Source organism: Durio zibethinus, chromosome 3, assembly GCF_047325235.1.
Source record: "Durio zibethinus cultivar Kanyao isolate XHJ-2024 chromosome 3, ASM4732523v1, whole genome shotgun sequence".
Lineage (NCBI taxonomy): Eukaryota > Viridiplantae > Streptophyta > Magnoliopsida > Malvales > Malvaceae > Durio > Durio zibethinus.
This window is the reverse complement of record NC_143164.1, coordinates 23,995,777-24,017,421: the sequence shown is the minus strand read 5'-3', so window position 1 is coordinate 24,017,421 and position 21,645 is coordinate 23,995,777.

Here is a 21,645-nt window from a genome sequence, read left to right as displayed (position 1 = left end):
GCACATCTTCATACTTCTGCCATGCCGATGCCATTTTTATGGCTTGTAAATTCATACAATGGTCCCCTACGCCTTCATGTGAAGTTTCGTGGCGAGACGACCCGTTTTCTATTTTTCATGATTTTTGAAATTTTTTACGGTTTGGGATTTTTTAAAATGTTTTTATAAAGAGTTTTGTCCCCAAATTTGGTAGAGGTGATCCCTGTATTTTTTTTGGTATGCACAAAAAAATTCAGCTAAAAATTCGAAGTGGAGAAGATTTTGTGATCGTTTGAAAAAAGTGTCCCCATTTCAGACACTTTAATGGCTATTGGTAGCAAACCTATAAAATCTCAAATGCTTTTTAAGGGGGTGTGAGTTCTTGAGGTCTAATAAGGGATAAGGGGCCAATATAAGGGCCAAGTACCAGTACCCATCGCATATCATGTGCGGACACCCCCAACGATGCTCCGGCAATGGTGCCCCAGGCGAAAAAAATGCAGCACCAGCACATGATCGAGCCCAGCATGTGCACCGTGGCTCAAACTCTTAGACTTGGTATGAACTCCGTATGCTTAGACATGGAATGAACTCCGTATGCCTAAGCCAACCCACGAAACGAGCGTGTAGGCACTCAGTCGGCCGGAGAGGCAGAATGCGCAAGCCAAGGATCGGCCCGGTCCCCCTCTATGTACTGCCGGTCCTGCTACCACAACCCTTGATCCCGCTGGGGCTTAGACATGGAATGAACTCCCTATGCCTAAGCCAACCCACAAAACGAACGTGCGGGCGCTCAGTCGATCGAAGAGGTAGAATGCGCATCGCGGGGATCGACCCGGTCCCCCATGCGTGCTGCCGATCCTACTACCGTAACCCTCGATCCGATCCGATCTTAAACTGGGAATGAACTCCATATGCTTAGACTGGGGATGAACTCCGTATGCCTAACTTAACCCACGAAACGAGCGTTCGGATGCTCGGTCAACCAGGGAGGCAGGATGCACAAGCCAGGGATCGAATGGGTGGTAGGTGGGTTCAAGCACATCTTCAAATTTCTACCGTGCCAATCCCCTAGACCTTCATGTGAAGTTTCGTGGCAAGACAACCCGTTTTCTATTTTGCATGATTTTTGAAACTTTTTACGATTCGGGATTTTTTAAAAATTTTTTAGAAAGAGTTTCGTCCCCAAATTTGGTAGAGGTGATCGTTGTATTTTTGTTGGCATGCACAAAAACATTCAGCTAAAAACTTGAAGTGGAGAAGAGTTTGTGACCATTTAAAAAAAGTGTCCCCATTTCAGACACTTTAATGGCTATTGGCAGCAAACCTATAAAATCTCAAATGCTCTTTAAGGGGGTGTGAGTTCTTGAGGTTTGATGAGGGATAGGGGGCCAATACAAGGGCCAAGTACCAGCACCCATCGCACATCATGTGCGCACACCCCCCGGTCGCCCCAATCATCGGAACCCCCAATGCCGCCGGTTAGGCTCTCCGGTGATGCTCCGGTGATGCTCCTGTGATGGTACCCCTGGCAAAAAAAAAGTGGTGCCAGCACATGCCCGAGCCCAGCATGTGCATCGTGGCTCAAACTCTTAGACTGGGAATGAACTACGTATGCTTAGACATGGAATGGACTCCGTATGCCTAAGCCAACCCATGAAATGAGCAAGTCGGGGATCGGCCTGATCCCCCTCTGTGTGCTACCGGTCCCGCTGCCACAACCCTCGGTCCGACTGGGGCTTAGACATGGAATGAGCTCCCTATGCCTAAGCCAACCCATGAAACGGGCGTGCGGGTGCTCAGCCGATCGGAGAGGTAGAATGCGCAAGCCGGGGATCTGCCCGATCCCCCCTGCGTGCTGTCGATCCTAATGCCGCAACCCTCGGTCAGGTCTGATCTTAGACTGGGAATGAACTCCGTATGCTTAGATATGGAATGAACTCCATATGCCTAAGCTAACCCATGAAACGAGCGTGCGGGTGCTCAACCAGCCAAAAAGGCAGAATGCGCAAGTCGAGGACCGACCCGGTCCCCCTTGCGCGTTGTCGATCCTGCGTCGCAACCCTCGGTCCGTTCGATCTTAGACTGAGAATGAACTCCATATGCCTAAGTCAACCCACGAAATGAGCGTTCGGATGTTGAACCGATCGGAGAGGCATAATGCGCAAGCCGAGGATCGGCCCAATCCCCCTTTGCGTGCTGTCGGTCCCATTGCCACAACCCTTGGTCTGACTGGGGCTTAGACATGGAATGAACTCCCTATGCCTAAGCCAACCCATGAAACGGGCGTGCGGGCACTAACTCGGCCAGAGAGGCAGAATGCGTAAGCCGAGGATCGACCCGATCCCCTCTGCGTGTTGTCGATCCTACTGTCGCAACCTTCGGTCCAGTTCGATCTTAGACTGGGAATGAACTCCGTATGCTTAGACTGGGGATGAACTCCGTATGCCTAAGTCAACCCATAAAATGAGCATACGGGCGCTCAGGAGGCTGGAGAGGCCGGCCGGAGAGGCATAATGCGCAAGCCAGAAATTAGCCCGATCTCCTTTTGCATGCTGTCGATCCCGCTGCCGGTCCTACTGCCACAACCCTCAGTCCGACTGGGGCTTAGACGTGGAATGAACTCCGTATGCCTGAGCCAACCCACGAAATGAGCGTGCGGGTGCTCAGCCAGCCAGATAGGCAGAATGTGCATGCCAGAGATCGAACCGGTCCCCCTGCGTGCTACCGATCCTGTTGCTATTCCTGCTGCCGTAACCCTCGGTCCGGTCCGATCTTAGACTGGGAATGAACTCCATATGCTTAGACATGGAATGAACTCTGTATGCCTAAGCCAACCAACGAAACGAGCGTGTGGGCACTCAACCGACCGAAGAGGCAGAATGCGTAAGCCGAGGATCAGCCCGGTCCCCTCTGCGTGCTATCAATCCTGCTGCTGCAACCCTCGATCTGGTCTGATCTTAGACTGCGAATGAACTCAGTATGCCTAAGTCAACCCACTAAACGAGCATTCGAGCGCTGAGCCGGCCGTAAAGGCATAATGCGTAAGCCGGGGATCAGCTCGATCCCCCTCTACGTGCTGTCGGTCCCACTGCCACAACCCTTGGTCCGGTTGGGGCTTAGACATGGAATGAATGCCCTACGCCTAAGCCAACCCACGAAACGGGCATGCGAATGCTCATCCAGCCAGAGAGGCAGAATGCGTAAGCCAGGGATCGACTCGGTCCCCCCTACGTGCTACCGATCCTGCTACTGGTCCTACTGTCGTAACCCTCGGTCCGGTCCGATCTTAGACTGGGAATGAACTCTGTATGCTTAGAAATGTAATGAACTCTGTATGCCTAAGCCAACTCATGAAATGAGCGTGCGGGCGCTCAGCCGGCTGAAAAGGTAGAATGCGTAATGCGGGGATCGACCCGGTCCCCCCTACATGCTGTCGATCCTGCTACCACAACCCTCAGTTCGGTCCGATCTTAGACTGAGAATGAACTCCATATGCCTAAGTCAACGCATGAAAAGAGCGTTTGGGCGCTGAGCTAGCCGGCGAGGCATAATGCGCAAGCCAAAGATTGGCCCGATCCCCCTCTGCGTGCTATCGGTCCCGCTGCCACAACCCTCGTTCTGGCTGGGACTTAGACATGGAATGAACTCCCTATGCCTAAGCCAACCCACGAAACAGGCATGCGGGCGCTCAGCCGGTCGGAGAAGTAGATTGCACAAGCCGGGGATCGACCCGTCCCCCCTGCGTGCTGTCGATCCTGCTGCCACAACCCTCAATCCAATCCAATCTTAGACTGGGAATGAAGTCCGTATGCTTAGACTGGGGATGAACTCCGTATGCCTAAGTCAACCCACGAAACGAGCGTGCGGGGGCTCAGCCGGCCGGAGAGGCATATTGCGCAAGCCGGGGATTAGCACGGTTCCCCTCCGCGTGCTGTCGATCTCGCTGTCGGTCCTGCTGCCACAACCCTCAGTCCGGCTGGGGCTTAGACATGGAATGACTCCGTATGCCTAAGCCAACCCATAAAATGAGCATGTGGGCGCTCAACCGATCGGAGAGGCAGAATGCGCAAGCCGAGAATCGACCCAAACCCCCCATGCATGCTGCCAATCCTGCTACTGGTCCTGCTACCGCTACCCTTAGTCCAGTCCGATCTTAGACTGGGAATGAACTCTGTATGCTTATACATGGAATGAACGTCGTACGCTGAAGCCAACCCATGAAATGAACGTGTGGGCGCTCAATCGATCGAAGAGGCAGAATGTGCAAGCTGAGGACCAGTACGGTCCCCCCTACGTGCTGTCGATCCTGCTGCTGCAACCCTCAATCTGGTCTAATCTTAGATAGGGAATGAACTTCGTATGCCTAAGTCAAACCAAGAAACGAGCGTGCGGGCGCTGAGCCAGCCAGAGAGGCATAATGCGTAAGCCAAGGATCGACTCGACCCCCTTCCGCGTGCTGTCGGTCCCGCTGCCACAACCCTCGGTTCAGTTGGGGCTTAGACAAGGAATGAACTTCGTATGCCTAAGCCAACCCATGAAACAAGCGTGCAGGTGCTCAGCTGGCCGGAGAGGTAGAATGCGCAAGCTGGGGATCGACTCGGTCCCCCCTGCATGCTGTCGATCTTACTGCTGGTCTTACTGCTGGTCCTACTACCATAACCCTCGATTCGTTCTGATCTTAGACTGGGAATGAACTCCATATGCTTAGGCATGTAATGAACTCCGTATGCCTAAGCCAACCCACAAAACGAGCGTGCTGGCGCTTAGTTGGTCGGAGAGGCAGAATGCGTAGGCCAGGGATCGGCTTGGTCCCCCCCTGTGTGCTATCTATCCTGCTGCCGTGGCTCAAACTCTTAGACTGGGAATGAACTTCGTATGATTAAACATGGAATGAACTCCGTAAGCCTAAGCCAACCCACGAAACGAGCGTTTGAGTGCTCAGCAGGTCGAAGAGGCAGAATGTGCAATCCAAGGATTGGCCTGATCCCCCTCTGCATGCTGCCGGTCTCGCTGCCACAACCCTCGATCCGACTGGGGGTTAGACATGGAATGAACTCCCTATGCCTAAGCCAACCGATGAACCGAAGGTGCAAGCGCTCAGCATGCTACCGATCTTGCTACCGCAACCCTCAATCCAGTTCGATCTTAGACTTGGAATGAACTTCGTATGCTTAGACTGGGGATGAACTTCGTATGCCTAAGTCAACCGATGAAACCAGTGTGCCGGAGCTCAGTTGACCAGAGAGGCAGAATGGGCAAGCTGGGGATTGGCCTGGTCCCCCCTACGTGCTGTCGATCCTACTATCGGTCCTACTGCCGCAACCCTCAGTCCGATCCGATCTTAGATTGGGAATGAACTCCGTATGCTTAGACATGGAATGAACTCCGTATACCTAAGCCAACCCATGGAACGAGCGTGCGGGCACTCAACCGGTCGAAGAGGCAAAATACGCAAGCCGGGGAGTGGCCCGGTCCCCCCAACGTGCTGTCGATCCTGCTGCTGCAACCCTTGGTCCGGTTTGATCTTAGACTGGGAATGAACTCCGTATGCCTAAGTCAACCCACGAAATGAGCGTTCGGGCGTTGAGCCAGTCGGAGAGGCATAATACGTAAGTCAGGGATCGGCTCGATCCCCCACTGAGTGCTGTCATTCTCGCTGCCACAACCCTCAGTCTGGCTGGGGCTTAGACATGGAATGAACTCCCTATGCCTAACCCAACCCATGAAACGGGCGTGCGGGCACTCAGCTGACTAGAGAGGCAGAATGCGTAAGCTGGGGATCGGCCCGGTCCCCCCTGTGTGCTGCCGATCCTGCTGCCGCAACCCTCGATCCATTAGATCTTAGGTTAGGAATATACTCCGTATGCTTAGACTAGGGATGAACTCCGTATGCCTAAGTCAACCTACGAAATGAGTGTACGGGCGGTTGAAGATGCAGAATGCGCAAGCCGGGGATTGACCCGGTCCCCCCTTGCATGCACTCGATCCTGTTGCTGGTCTTACTGCCGTAACCCTCAGTCTGCTCCGATCTTAGACTGGAAATGAACTCCGTATGCTTAGACATCGAATGAACTTCATATGCCTAAGCCAACCCACGAAATGAGCGTATGGGCACTCAACCGATCGAAGAGACAGAATGCGTAAGTCAAGGACCGACCCGATCCCCCCTGCATGCTATCGATCTTGCTGCCGCAACCCTCAATCCGATCTGATCTTAGACTGGGAATAAACTCCGTTTGTCAAAGTCAACCCACAAAATGAGCGTTCGGGTGCTGAGCCGGTCAGAGAGGCATAATACACAAGGCGAGGATTGGCCTGATCCCCCTCTGCGTGCTGTCGGTCCGGCTGCCACAACCCTCGATCCGACTGGGGCTTCAACATGGAATGAACTCCCTATGCCTAAGCCAACCCACGAAATGGGCGTGCGGGTACTCAACCGGCTAGAGAGGCAGAATGCACAAGCCGAGGATCGACTCGGTCCCCCCTGCAAGCTGTCGATCCTGCTGCCGTAACCCTTGGTCCGATCTGATCTTAGACTGGGAATGAACTTCATATGCTTAGACTGGGGATGAACTCCGTATGCCTAAGTCATCCCATGAAATGAGCGTGCAAGCACTCAGTCGGCCAGAGAGTTCGATCGAAAAGGCATAATGAGCAAGTCAGGGATCAGCCCGGTCCTCTTTTGCATGCTACCGATCCCGCTGTCGGTCCTACTACCACAACCCTCGGTCCGACTGGGGCTTAAACATGGAATGAACTCCGTATGCCTAAGCCAACCCACGAAACGAGTGTGCGGGTGCTCAGCCGATCGAAGAGGCAGAATGCCTAAGCTAGGGATCGGCTCGGTCCCCCCTGCGTGCTGTCGATCTTGCTGCTGGTCCTGCTACCGGAACCCTCGATCCGATCTGATCTTAGACTGGGAATGAACTCCGTATGCTTAGACATGGAATGAACTCGGTATGCCTAAGCCAACCCATGAAACAAGCGTGCGGGCACTCAACCGACTAGAGAGGTAGAATGCGCAAGCTGGGGATCGGCCCGATCCCCCCTGTGTGCTGTCGATCTTGCTGCCGCAACCCTTAGTCTGATCCGATCTTAGATTGGGACTGAACTCTGTATGCCTAATTCAACACACGAAACGAGCGTACGGGTGCTAAGCCGGTCGGGAAGGCATAATGCACAAGCTGGGGATCGACCCAATCCCCCTCTGTGTGCTACTGGACCCACTGCCACAACCCTCGGTCCGACTGGGGCTTAGACATGGAATGAACTCCCTATGCCTAAGCCAACCCACGAAACGAGCGTGCGGGCGCTCAGTCGACCGAAGAGGCAGAATCCGCAAGCCAGGGATCGACTCGATCCCCTCTGCGTGCTGTCGATCTTGCTGCCGTAACCCTCGGTCTGGTTCGATCTTAGACTGGGAATGAACTCCATATAGTTAGACTGGGGATGAACTCCGTATGCCTAAGTCAACCCATGAAATGAGCGTGCGGGCACTCAATCGATCGGAGAGGCCGACTGGAGAGGTAGAATGCACAAGCCAGGGATCAGCCCGGACCCCCCTGCGTGCTACCGATCCTGCTGCTGGTCTTGCTGTAGCAACCCTCGGTCCGGTCTAATCTTAGACTGGGAATGAACTCCGTATGCTTAGACATGGAATGAACTCCATATGCTTAAGCCAACCCACGAAACGAGCGTGCAGGCGCTCAGCCGGTCGGAGAGGTAGAATGCACAAGCTGGGGACCGACTCGATCCCGCCTACGTGCTGTTGATCCTGCTACCATAACCCTCGATCTGGTCTGATCTTAGACTGGGAATGAACTCCGTATGCCTAAGTCAACCCACGAAACGAGCATCCGAGCGCTGGGCAGGTCGAAGAGGCATAATGCGCAAGCCAGGGATCGACCTGATCCCCCTCTGCGTGCTGTCGGTCTCAGTGCCACAATCGTCGGTTTGGCTGTGGCTTAGACATGCAATGAATTCCCTATGCCTAAGCCAACCCACGAAATGGGCCTGCGGTCGCTCAGCCTGTCGGAGAAGTAGAATGCGCAACTCGGGGATCAGTTCGGTCCTCCTTACGTACTATCGATCCTGCTACCGTAACCCTCGGTCCGGTCTGATCTTAGACTGGGAATGAACTCTGTATGCTTAGACTGGGGATGAACTCTGTATGCCTAAGTCAACCCACGAAATGAGCGTACAGATGCTTAGCCGACCAGAGAGGAAGGATGCGCAAGCCGGGGATCGAACGGATGGTAGGTCGGTTCCAGTACATCTTCATATTTTTGCCATGCCAATGCCATTTTTATGGCTTGTAAATTCATGCAATGGTCCCCTACGCCTGCATGTGAAGTTTCATGGCAAGACGACAAGTTTTCTATTTTTCATGATTTTTGAAACTTTTTGCGGTTCGAGATTTTTTAAAATTTTTTTAGAAAGAGTTTCCTCCCCAAAATTGGTATAGGTGATCCTTGTATTTTTTTTCACATGCACAAAAAAATTCAGCTAAAAACTCGAAGTGGAGAATATTTTGTGACCGTTTGAAAAAAGTGTCCCCATTTTAGACACTTTGATGGCTACTGGCAGTAAACCCATAAAATCTCAAATGCTCTTTAAGGGGGCGTGATTTCTCATGGTTTGATGAGGGATAGGGACCAATATAAGGGCCAAGTACCAGCACCCATCACACATCATGTGCACACACCCCCCAGCCTGCCCAATCGTCGGAACCCCCAATGCTGTCGGTTAGGCTTTCCGACGATGCTCCGGTGATGGTGCCCCGGGCGAAAAAAAATGTAGCACCAGCACATGCCTGAGCCCAGCATGTGCACCGTGGCTCAAACTCTTAGACTGGGAATGAACTCCGTATGCCTAAGCCAACCCACGAAACGAGCATGTGAGCACTCAGCCGGCCGGAGAGGTAGAATGCACAAGCCGGGGATCAGCCCGGTCCCCCTCTGCGTGCTACCAGTCCCGTTGCCATAACCCTCAGTCCGGATGGGGCTTAGACATGGAATGAACTCCCTATGCCTAAGCCAACCCACGAAACAAGCGTGCGGGCGCTCAGCTGGCTGGAGACGCAGAAAGTGCAAGCCGGGGATCGGCCCGATCCCCCCGGCGTGCTTCCGATCCTGCTGTCGCAACCCTCGGTCTAGTTAGATCCTAGACTAGGGATGAAATTTGTATGCCTAACTCAACCCATGAAATGAGCGTGTGGGCGCTCAGTCGGTCGGAGAGGCCGATCGAAGAGGCAGATTGCACAAGCCGGGGATCGACCTGATCCCCCCTTATGTGCTGTCGATCCTGCTGCTGGTCCTACTGCTGTAACCCTCGATCCAGTCCGATCATAGATTGGGAATGAACTCCATATTCTTAGACATGGAATGAACTCCGTATGCCTAATCCAACCCATGGAACGAGCGTGCAGGCACTCAGCAGGTCGGAGAGGCAGAATGCACAAGCCAGGGACCGGCCCGATCCCTCCTGCGAGCTGTCGATCCAAGTGCCGCAACCCTCGGTCCGGTCCGGTCCAATCTTAGATTGGGAATGAACTCCGTATGCCTAAGTCAACCCACGAAACGGGCATTCAAGCATTGAGCCGATCGAAGGTCGGGGATTGGCCCGGTCCCACTCTGCGTGCTACGGGTCTCGTTGCCACAACCCGCGGTCCGACTAAGGCATAGACATGGAATGAACTCCCTATGCCTAAGCCAACCCATGAAATGGGTGTGTGGGCGCTCAGCGGTCGAAGAGGCAAAATGCGCAAGTCGGGGATCGGTCCGGTCCCCCTCTGTGTGCTGCCGATCCCACTACCACAACCCTCGATCCGGCTGGGGCTTAGACATGGAATGAACTCCTTATGCTTAAGCCAACCCACGAAATGGGCATGCGGGTGCTCAGTCGGTTGGAGAGGCAGAATGCGCAAGCCGGGGATCGGCCCAGTCCCCCCTGCGTGCTACCGATCATGTTATCGCAACCCTCGGTCTGGTTAGATCTTAGACTGGGAATGAACTCTGTATGCTTAGACTGGGGATGAACTCCGTATGCCTAAGTCAACACACAAAACGAGCGTCCGAGCGCTCAGCCGGTCGGATAGGCCAGTCGGAGAGGCAGAATGCGTAAGTCGGGGATCGACTTGGTCGCCCCTTGCGTGCTGCCGATCTTACTGCTGGTCCTGCTACTGCAACCCTCAGTCTGGTCCGATCTTAGACTGAGAATGAACTCCGTATGCTTAGACATGGAATGAACTCTGTATGCCTAAGCCAACCCACGAAACGAGCGTGTGGGCACTCAACCGATCGAAGAGGCAGAAGGCACAAGTCGGGGACCGACCCAGTCCCATCCTGCATGCTGTCGATCCTGCTACCGTAACCCTCGATCCAGTCTGATCTTAGACTGGAAATGAACTCTGTATGCCTAAGTTAACCCATGAAATGAGCGTTCGGTCGTTGAGTCGATCGGAGAGGCATAATGCGCAAGTCGGGGATCGGTTCGGTCCCCCTCTGCGTGCTGTCGGTCCTGTTGCCATAACCCTCGATCCGGTTGGGGCTTAGACATGGAATGAACTCCGTATGCCTAAGCCAACCCGTAAAATGAGCGTGCGGGTACTTAGCCGACTGGAGAGGCAGAATACGCAAGCCGGGGAATAGCCCGATCCCCCTCTGCGTGCTGTCAGTCCCGCTGCCACAACCCTAGGTTCGGCTGGGGCTTAGACTTGGAATGAACTCCCTATGCCTAAGCCAACCCACGAAATGGGCGTACGGACGCTCAGCCAACCGGAGAGGCAGAATGCGTAAGCTGGGGATCGGCCTGATCCCCCCTGTGTGTTGTCGATCCTGCTGTCACAACCCTCAGTTCGATTCGATCTTAGACTGGGAATGAACTCCGTATGCTTAGACCGGGGATGAACTCCGTATGCCTAAGCCAACCCATGAAACGAGCGTGCGGCCACTTAACCTACTGGAAAGGACGACCGGAGAGGCAGAATGCGCAAGCCAGGGATTGGCCCGGTCCCCCCTACGTGATGCAGATACTGCTGCTGGTCCTGCTGTCGCAACCCTCGATCCGGTTCAATCTTAGACTAGGAATGAACTCCACATGCTTAGACATGGAATGAACTCTGTATGCCTAAGCCAACCCACGAAATGAACGTGCAGGGGCTCAGTCGATCGGAAAGGCAGAATGCACAAGCCAGGGATCGACCAGATCCCCCCTGCGTGCTGCCGATCCTATTGCTGTAACCCTCGGTCCGATCCGACTTAGACTGGGAATGAACTCCGTATGCTTAGACTGGGGATAAACTCTGTATGCCTAGGTCAACCCACAAAACGAGCGTCGGGCGCTTGGCCAACCAGAGAGGCAGGATGCGCAAGCCGGGGATCGAACAGGTGGTTGGTGGGTTCAAGCACATCTTCATATTTCTACCATGCCAATGCCATTTTTATGGCTTGTAAATTCATACAATGTTCCCCTAAGCCTTCATGTGAAGTTTCGTGGCAAGACGACCCGTTTTCTATTTTTTCGTGATTTTTGAAACTTTTTACGGTTCGAGATTTTTTAAAATTTTTTTAGAAAGAGGTTTGTCCCCAAATTTTGTAGAGGTGATCTCTGTATTTTTGTTCGCATGCACAAAACAATTCAGCTAAAAACTCGAAGTGGAGAAGATTTTGTGACCATTTGAAAAAAGTGTCCCCATTTCAGACACTTTAATGGCCACTGGCAGCAAACCTATAAAATCTCAAATGCTCTTTAAGGGGGTGTGAGTTCCAGAGGTTTGATAAGTGATAGGGGGCCAATATAAGGGCCAAGTACCCACACCCATCACTCATCATGTGCGCTCACTCCTCGATCATGACAATCGTCAGAACCCCCAATGCTGTCGGTTAGGCTCTTCGACGATGCTTCGGTGATGGTGCCCCGGGCAAAAAAAATACGGCACCAGCACATGCCCGAGCCCAGCATGTGCGCCGTGGCTCAAAATCTTAGACTGGGAATGAACTCCGTATGCTTAGACATGGAATGAACTCCATATGCCCAAGCCAACCTATGAAACGAGTGTACGGGTGCTCAGCCGACCGGAGAGGCAGAATACGCAAGCCGGAGATCGGCCCGGTCCCCCACTGCGTGCTGTCGGTCCCGCTGCCATAACTTTTTATCCGACTGGGGCTTAGACATAGAATGAACTCCCTATTCCTAAGCCAACCCACGAAACGGGCGTGGGGGCGTTCAGCCGATAGGAGAGTAACAATGCACAAGCCGGGGATCGACCCGGTCCCCCTCTACGTGCTGCTTGTCCCGCTGCCACAACCCTCGGTCTGACTGGGGCTTAGACATGGAATGAACTCCCATGCCTAAACGAACCCACGAAACAGGCGTGCGGGCGCTCAGTCGACCGGAGAGGCAGAATGCACAAGCCGGGGATCGGCTCGGTCCCCCCTACGTGCTGCCGATCCTACTGTCGCAACTCTCGATCCGGTCTGATCTTAGACTGGGAATGAACTCCGTATGCTTAGACTAGGGATGAACTCCATATGCCTAAGTCAACCCACGAAATGAGCGTACGGGCGCTCAGCCGACCAGAGAGGTAGGATGCGCAAGCCAGGGATCGAACTGGTGGTAGGTGGGTTCAAGCCAATCTTCATATTTCTGCCATGCCAATGCCATTTTTGTGGCTTGTAAATTCACACAATGGTCCCCTAAGCCTTCATCTGAAGTTTCGTGCCAAGACGACCCGTTTTCTATTTTTCATGATTTTAGAAACTTTTTACGGTTCAGGATTTTTACAAATTTTTTTAGAAAGAGTTTTGTCCCCAAATTTGGTAAAGGTGATCCTTGCATTTTTGTTGGCATGCACAAAAAACTTTAGCTAAAAACTCGAAGTGGAGAATATTTTGTGACCATTTGAAAAAAGTGTCCCCATTTCAGACACTTTAACGGCTACAGGCAGCAAACCTATAAAATCTCAAATGCTCTTTAAGGGGGTGTGAGTTCTCAAGATTTGATGAGGGATAGGGGGCCAATATAAGGGCCAAGTACCAGCACCCATCGCACATCATGTGCGCACACCCCCCGGCCACCCCAATGGCTGGAACCCTCAATGCCGCGAGTTAGGCTCTCCGACGATGCTTCGACGATGGTGCCCCGAGCGAAAAAAATGTGGCACCAGCACATGCCCGAGCCCAGCATGTGCACCATGGCTCAAAATCTTAGACTGGGAATGAACTCCGTATGCTTAGACATGGATTGAACTTTATATGCCTAAGCCAACCCACGAAACGAGCGTGCGGGTGCTCAGCCAGTCGGAGAGGCAGAATGCACAAGTCGGGGATCGGCCTGATCCCCCCTACGTGCTGTCGATCCTGCTATCGCAACCCTTGGTCTGATATGATCTTAGACTAGGAATGAACTCCATATGCATAATTCAACCCATGAAACGAGCGTACAGCTGCTGAGCCAGTCGAAAAGGCATAATGCGCAAGCTGCGGATTGGCCCGATCCCCCTCTGTGTGCTACTGGTCCTGCTGCCACAACCCTCAGTCCAGCTAGGGCTTAGACATGGACTGAACTCCCTATGCCTAAGCCAACCCATGAAACAGGTGTACGGGCGCTCAACCGGCCGAAGAGGCAGAATGCGTAAGCCAAGGATCGGCCCGGTCCCCCCAGTGTGATGCAGATCCTACCGTTGGTCCTACTGTCGCAACCCTCGGTTTGGTATGATCTTAGATTGGGAATGAACTCCATATGCTTAGACATTGAATGAACTCTGTATGCCTAAGCCAACCCACGAAATGAGCGTGCGGGTGCTCTACCGATTGGAGAGGCAAAATGCACAAGCCAGGGATCGACTTGGTCCCCCCTGCATGCTGCAGATCCTACTGCCGTAACCCTCGGTCTGATTCGATCTTAGACTAGGAATGAACTCCATATGCTTAGACTGGGGATGAACTCCGTATGCCTAAGTCAACCCTTGAAATGAGCGTGCAGCCACTCAACCGATCGGAGAGGCTGACCGGAGAGGTAGAATGTGCAAGCCAGGGATTGGCCCGATCCCCCCGGTGTGATGCAAATACTGCTGCTGGTCCTGCTACCACAACCCTCGATCCAGTCCGATCTTAGACTGGGAATGAACTCCGTATGCTTAGACATGGAATGAACTCTGTATGCCTAAGCCAACCCACGAAATGAGCGCACGGGCGCTCAACCGACGGGAAAGGCAAAATGCACAAGCCAGGGATCGACCCGATCCCCCCTGCGTGCTATCGATCCTGCTACTGTAACCCTCGGTCCGATCTGATCTTAGACTAGGAATGAACATCGTATGCTTAGACTGGGATGAACTCCATATGCCTAGGTCAACCCACAAAACGAGCATCGGGCGCTTGGCCGACCAGAGAGGCAGGATGCGCAAGCCGGGGATCGAACAGGTGCTTGGTGAGTTCAGTCACATCTTCATATTTCTGCCATGCCAATGACATTTTTATGGCCTGTAAATTCATACAATGTTCCCCTAAGCCTTCATGTGAAGTTTCGTGGCAAGACGACCCGTTTTCTATTTTTCATGATTTTTGAAACTTTTTACGGTTCGAGATTTTTTAAAATTTTTTTAGAAAGAGGTTTGTCCCCAAATTTGGTAGAGGTGATCCCTGTATTTTTGTTCGCATGCACAAAACAATTCAGCTAAAAACTTGAAGTGGAGAAGATTTTGTGACCGTTTGAAAAAAGTGTCCCCATTTTAGACACTTTAATGGCTACAGGCAGCAAACCTATAAAATCTCAAAAGCTCTTTAAGGGGGTGTGAGTTTCGAAGGTTTGATGAGTGATAGCGGGCCAATATAAGGGCCAAGTACCTGCACCCATTGCTCATCATGTGCGCAAACCCCCCGGCCACCACAATCGTCAGAACCCCCAATGTCGTCAGTTAGGCTCTTCGACAATGCTCTGGTGATGGTGCCCCGGGCAAAAAAAATGTGGTACCAGCACATGCCCAAGCCCAGCATGTGCACCGTGGCTCAAAATCTTAGATTGGGAATGAACTCTATATACTTAGACATGGAATGAACTCCGTATGGCTAAGCCAACCCATTAAACGAGCGTACGGGCGCTCAGCCGACCGGAGAGGCAAAATACGCAAGCCGGGGATCGCCCCGGTCCCCCAGTACGTGCTGTCAGTCCCGCTGCCATAACTCTTTGTCTGACTGGGGCTTAGACATAGAATGAACTCCCGATCCCTAAGCCAACCCATGAAACGGGTGTGGGGGCGCTTAACCGGCCGGAGAGGAACACTGCACAAGCCGGGGATTGGCCTGGTCCCCCTCTACGTGCTGCCGATCCTGCTGCCACAACCCTCGGTCCAACTGGGGCTTAGACATGGAATGAACTCCCTATGCCTAAACGAACCCATGAAACGGGCGTGTGAGCACTCAGTCGGTCGGAGAGGCAGAATGCACAAGCCGGGGATCAGCTCGGTCCTCCCTACGTGCTGCCGATCCTACTATCGCAACCCTCGATCCGATCTGATCTTAGATTGGGAATGAACTCCGTATGCTTAGACTAGGGATGTACTTCGTATGCCTAAGTCAACCCATGAAATGACCGTATGGGCACTCAGCTGATCAGAGAGGCAGGATGCGCAAGCTGGGGATCAAACTAGTGGTAGGTGGGTTCAAGCACATCTTCATATTTCTGCCATGCCAATGCCATTTTTGTGGCTTGTAAATTCATACAATGGTCCCCTAAGCCTTCATGTGAAGTTTCGTGCCAAGACAACCCATTTTCTATTTTTCATGATTTTTGAAACTTTTTACGGTTCGAGATAATTTAAAATTTTTTTAGAAAGAGGTTTGTCCCCAAATTTGGCAGAAGTGATCCCTGTATTTTTGTTGGCATGCCCAAAACAATTTAGTTAAAAACTCGAAGTGGAGAAGATTTTGTGACCGTTTGAAAAAAGTGTCCCCATTTCAGACACTTTAATGGCTACTGGCAGCAAACCTATAAAATCTCAAATGCTCTTCAAGGGGGTGTCAGTTCCAGAGGTTTGATGAGCGATAGGGGCCAATATAAGGGCCAAGTATCCACACCCATCGCTCATCATGTGCGCACACCCCCCCGACCCCAACAATTGTCAGAACCCCCAAGGTCGTCGGTTAGGCTCTTCGGCGATGCTCCGGCGATGGTGCCCCTGGCGAAAAAAATACGGCACCAGCACATGCCCGAGCCCAATATGTGCACCAGCACCAGCACATGGAATGAACTCCGTATGCTTAAGCCAACCCATGAAACGACCGTGCAGGCGCTCAGTCGGCCAGAGAGGCAGAATGCGTAAGCCGAGGATCGGCCCAGTCTCCCTCTGCGTGTTGCCAGTCTCGCTACCACAACCCTCGGTTCGGCTAGGGCTTACACATAGAATGAACTTCCTATGCCTAAGCCAACCCACGAAATGGACGTGGGGCACTCAGTCGGCCGGAGAGGCATAATGCGCAAGCCGGGGATCGGCCCGGTCCCCCTCTGCATGCTGCCGGTCTCGCTACCACAACCCTTGGTTCGGCTGGGGCTTAGACATGGAATGAACTCCCTATGCCTAAGTGAACCCACGAAACGGGCGTGTGGGTGCTCAGTCGACCGGAGAGGCAGAATGCGCAAGCCGGGGATCGGCCCGATCCCCTTGCGTGCTATCGATCCTGCTGTCGCAACCCTCGATCCGGTCTGATCATAGACTGGGAATGAACTTCGTATGCTTAGACTGGGGATGAACTCCATATGCCTAAGCCAACCCATGAAATGAGCGTGCGGGCGCTTAGCTGGCCGGAGAGGCAGAATGCGCAAGTCGGGGATCGGTCCGGTCCCCCAGCGTGCTATCAATCCTGCTGCTGCAACCCTCGGTCTGGTCTGATCTTAGACTGGGAATGAACTTTGTATGCTTAGACTGGGGATGAACTCTATATGCCTAAGTCAACCCACAAAACAAGCGTACAGGCTCTCAACCGACCAGAGAGGCAGGATGCGCAAGCCAGGGATCGAACGGGTGGTAGGTGGGTTCAAGCACATCTTCATATTTCTACCATGCCAATGCCATTTTTGTGGCTTGTAAATTCATACAATGGTCCCCTAAGCCTTCATGTGAAGTTTCATGGCAAGACGACCCGTTTTCTATTTTTCATAATTTTGGAAACTTTTTACGGTTCGGGATTTTTTAAAATTTTTTTAGAAAGAGTTTTGTCCCTAAATTTGGTAGAGGTGATCCTTGTATTTTTGTTGGCATGCACAAAAAACTTCAGCTAAAAGTCGATGTGGAGAAGATTTTGTGACCATTTGAAAAAAGTGTCCTCATTTCAGACACTTTAATGGCTATTGGCAGCAAACCTATAAAATCTCAAATGCTCTTTAAGGGGGTGTGAGTTCTCGAGGTTTGATGAGGGATAGGGGGACAATATAAGGGCCAAGTACCAGCACCCATCGTACATCATGTGCGCACACCCCTCGGTGACCCCAAGGCTGGAACCCTCAATGCTATCGGTTACGCTCTCCGATGATGCTCCCATGATGGTGCCCCGGGTAAAAAAAATGTGGCACCAGCACATGCCCAAGCCCAGCATGTGCACCGTGGCTCAAAATCTTAGACTGGGAAGGAACTCTGTATGCTTAGACATGGATTTAGCTCCGTATGCCTAAGCCAACCCATTAAACGAGCGTGCGGGTGCTCAGCCTGTCGGAGAGACAGAATACACAAGCTAGGATCGACCCGATCCCCCTTACGTGTTGTCGATCCTGCTATCGCAACCCTCGGTTTGGTCTGATCTTAGACTAGGAATGAACTTCGCATGCATAAGTCGACCAACGAAACGAGAGTGCGGGCGCTGAGCCAGTCGAAGAGGCATAATGCGTAAGTCGAGGATCGGCCTGGTCCCCCTCTACGTGCTACTGGTCCCGCTGCCACAACCCTCAGTTCTGCTAGGGCCTAGACATGGAATGAACTCCCTATGCCTAAGCAACCTATGAAATGGGCCTGTGGGCGCTCAGCCGACCGGAGAGGCAGAATGCGTAAGCCGAGGATTGGCCTGGTCCCCCCTACGTGCTGTCGATCCTGCTGCCGCAACCCTTGGTCCGGTCCGATCTTAGACTGGGAATGAACTCTGTATGCTTAGACTAGGGATGAACTCCGTATGCCTAAGTCAACCCATGAAACGAGTGTGCGGGGGCTCAATCGGTCGGAAAGGCCGGTCGGAGAGGCATAATGAGCAAGCCAGTGATCAGCCCGATCCCTTTCTGCGTGCTGTTGATCCCACGGCTAGTCCTGCTACTGCACCCCTTGATCCGGCTAGGGCTTAGACATGAAATGAACTCTGTATGCGTGCGGGGGCTCAACCAGCCGAAGAGGCAGAATGCGCAAGCCGGGGATCGACCCGGTCCCCCCTTTATGCTGTCGATCCTGCAGCTGGTCCTACTGTCGCAACCCTCGATCCGGTCTGATCTTAGATTGGGAATGAACTCCGTATGCTTAGAAATGGAATGAACTCCGTACGTCTAAGCCAACCCACGAAACGAGCGTGCGTGCGGGCGTTCAATCGACCGGAGAGGCAGAATGCGTAAGTCAGGGACTGGCCTATTCCTCCCCTGTGTGATGTGGATCCTGCTACCGCAACCCTCGGTCCGATCTGATCTTAGACTGGGAATGAACTCCGTATGCCTAAGTCAACCCACGAAATGAGCGTGCAAGCGCTGAGCCGGTCGGAGAGGCAAAATGCGTAAGCCGAAGATCAGCCTGATCCCCCTCTACGTGCTGTCAGTCCCGCTACCACAACCCTCGATCCGGTTGGGGCTTAGACTTGGAATGAACTCCCTATGCCTAAGCCAACCCATGAAACGGGTGTGCGGGTGCTCAGCCGGTCGGAGAGGCAAAATGCGCAAGCTGGGGATCGGTCTGGTCCCCCTGCATGCTACCGATCTTACTGCCGTAACCCTCAGTCTGGTCTGATCTTAGACTGGGAATGAACTCCATATGCTTAGACTGGGGATGAACACCGTATGCCTATCTCAACCCACAAAACGAGCATACGGGCGCTCAGCCGACCAAAGAGGCAGGATCCGCAAGCCGGGGATCAAATGAGTGGTAGGTGGGTTCAAGCACATCTTCATATTTCTGCCATGCCAATGCCATTTTTATGGCTTGTAATTCATACAATGGTCCCTTAAGCCTTCATGTGAAGTTTAGTGGCAAGACGACCTGTTTTTTATTTTTCACAATTTTTGAAACTTTTTACGATTCGAAATGAGCACTCAGTTGGTTAGAGAGGCCGACCAAAGAGGCATAATGTGCAAGCCACAGATTAGCCCGGTCCCCCTATGCGTGTTGTCGATCCTGCTGCCGGTCCTGCTGCCGCAACCCTCGGTCTGGCTGGGGCTTAGACATGTAATGAACTCCGTATGCCTAAGCCAACCCACGAAACGAGCGTGCGGGTGCTCAGTCGGTCGGAGAGGTAGAATGCGTAAGCCAGGGACTGACCTGGTCCCCCCCTGCGTGCTGTCGATCCTGCTACCGCAACCCTCGGTCTGATCTGATCTTAGACTAGGAATAAACTTCGTATGCCGTAGTCAATCCATGAAACGAGCGTGCGGGCGCTGAGCCTGTTGAAGAGGCATAATGCGCAAGTCGAGGATCGGCCTGGTCCCCCTCTACATGCTATCGGTCCCGCTACCACAACCCTCGGTCTGACTGGGGCTTAGACATGGAATGAACTCCCTATGCCTAAGCCAACCCATGAAACGGGCTTGCGGGCGCTCAGCCGATCGGAGATGCAGAATGCACAAGCTAGGGACTGGCACGGTACCCCCTACGTGCTATCGATCCTGCTGTCGCAACCCTCATTCCAATCTGATCTTAGACTGGGAATGAACTCCATATGCTTAGACTGGGGATGAACTCCATTTGCCTCAGTCAACCCAGAAAATGAGCATGTGGGCGCTTAGTCGACCGGAGAGGTCGACTGGAGAGGCAGAATGCACAAGCCAAGGATCGACCTGGTCCCTCTTGCGTGCTGTCGATCTTATTGCTGGTCCTGCTGTCGTAACCCTCGGTCCGGTCTGATCCTAGACTGGGAATGATCTCTGTATGCTTAGTAATGGAATGAACTTCATATGCCTAAGCCAACCCACGAAACAAGCGTGCGGGTGCTCAGCCGGTCGAAGAGGCAGAATGCGCAAGCCGAGGATCGGCTTGATCCCCCCTGCGTGCTGTTGATCCTGCTGCCACAACCCTTAGTCCAGTCTGATCTTAGACTGGGAATGAACTTTGTAAGCGTAGACTAGGGATGAACTATGTATGCCTAAGTTAACCCACGAAACGATCATGCAGTCACTCAACCGGCCGAAGAGGCATAATGCTTAAGCCGAGGATCGACCCGGTCCCCCTCTGCGTGCTACCGATCCTGCTGCCACAACCCTCAGCACAGCTGGGGCTTAGACATGGAATGAACTCCCTATGCCTAATCCAACCCACGAAACGGACGTGCGGGCGCACAGCCGACCGAAGAGGCAAAATGCGCAAGTTGAGGATCAGCCCAGTCCCCCCTGCGTGCTACTGATCCTGCTGCCGTAACCCTCGGTCTGGTTTGATCTTAGATTGGGAATGAACTTCGTATACTTAAACTGGGGATGAACTCCGTATGCTTAAGTCAACCCACGAAACGAGCGTGCGGACGCTCCGCCGACCAGAGAGGCAGGCTGCGCAAGCCGGGGATCGAATGGGTAGTAGCTGGGTTCAAGCACATCTTCATATTTCTGCCATGCCAATGCCTTTTTTATGGCTTTTAAATTCATACAATGGTCCCCTAAGCCTTCATGTGAAGTTTCGTGGCAACACGACCCGTTTTCTATTTTTCATGATTTTTAAAACTTTTTACAGTTCTGGATTTTTTTAAATTTTTTTAGAAAGAGTTTTGTCCCCAAATTTGGTAGAGGTGATCCTTGTATTTTTGTTGGCATGCACAAAAGCATTCAGCTAAAAACTCGAAGTGGAAAGGATGACCATTTGAAAAAAGTGTCTCCATTTTAGACACTTTAATGGCTACTGGCAGAAAACCTATAAAATCTCAAATGCTCTTTAAAGGGGTGTGAGTTTTCAAGGTTTGATGAGGGATAGGGGGCCAATATAAGGGCCAAGTACCAGCACCTATCACACATCATGTGCGCACACCCCCCCGGCCCCCCAATCGCCAGAACCCCCAATGCCGTCGGTTAGGCTCTCCGACGATGGTGCCCCAGGCGAAAAAAATGCTGCACCAGCACATGCCTGAGCCCAGCATGTGCACCATGGCTCAAACTCTTAGACTGGAATGAACTCCGTATGCTTAGAAATGGAATGAACTTTGTATGCCTAAGCCAAACCACAAAATGAACGTGCGGGCGCTTAATCGATCGGAGAGGTAGAATGCACAAGCTGGGGATTGGACCAGTCCCTTTCTGTGTGCTACCGGTCCCACTGCCACAACCTCGGTCCAACTGGGGCTTAGACATGGAATGAACTCCGTATGCCTAAGCCAACCCACAAAACAGGCATGCGGGTGCTCAGCCGACCGGAAAGGCAAAATGCAAAAGTCGGGGATCAGCCCGGTCCCCCCTACGTGCTGTCGATCCTGCTGTCGCAACCTTCGGTCTGATCCAATCTTAGTT